Source organism: Morone saxatilis, unplaced genomic scaffold, assembly GCF_004916995.1.
Source record: "Morone saxatilis isolate NCDOM2014 unplaced genomic scaffold, NCSU_SB_2.0 Contig4, whole genome shotgun sequence".
Taxonomy (NCBI): Eukaryota; Metazoa; Chordata; class Actinopteri; family Moronidae; genus Morone; species Morone saxatilis.
Window position 1 is genome coordinate 17637739 of NW_023339984.1, and position 801 is coordinate 17638539.

An 801-nucleotide genomic window follows, 5' to 3' on the forward strand; every position below is an offset into this window, starting at 1 on the left:
TAGCATGTCTGGATTTGGAGAATCACCAGAGAGCCGGCTGACTGTCAGAGGTGAGACATTGCAATGTTTAAGATTAAAATAGGTACAATTGGGTGCCCAGTTAGCCCAGTCGGTAGAGTTGACGACCCATATACGAAATTGCTTCAGTGGCCCGGGTACAAATCCGACCTGTGGCCCTTTGCTGCGTGTCATCCTGTGTCTCTCTGTCTCCTTTCCTGTCTATATTCGGCTGTCACTATAAATAAAAAGGCAATAAAAGGCCAAAAGAATAGGTACAATTATTTTTATGACTATTCTTTAAAAAAAAAAACAAAAAAAAAAACAGAACACCAACACATCACTGTCATTGTTGTCTTTATCTTTTTTTTTTGTCGGTCCTTGGTCCAGTTCGTGTTCTTTCCTTGTACATGCTTCCTCGTGGGTCATTTGTTCACCCCGCTTCCATGACATGTGCATTACCACTGTTAGGCGATGATAACAGATCTACTTTTGCTGCAGAAAGCCCAATAACCTGGAATCAATTGTCCTCTCTCCATGAGTGCTTAGCTGCCATTCCAAAGACAGATGCTCTTCTCCACCTAAACCTGAACAAAACGAAGAGGCGGCTGACAAAATTTGTCACGCATCAGTTATTGGTCCACTACGCACTTAATAATAAGAACCCACTACTAAGAATCTGGGTATCATCTTCGACCAAGCAGATATGACATTTGACCTTCATCGTCACAAAACTTGTCCAGTTCTGTTCTCCCGTCTATGATTACTGTAACTCCCGTGCTACAAGTGCCTCCAGTCAAGCTT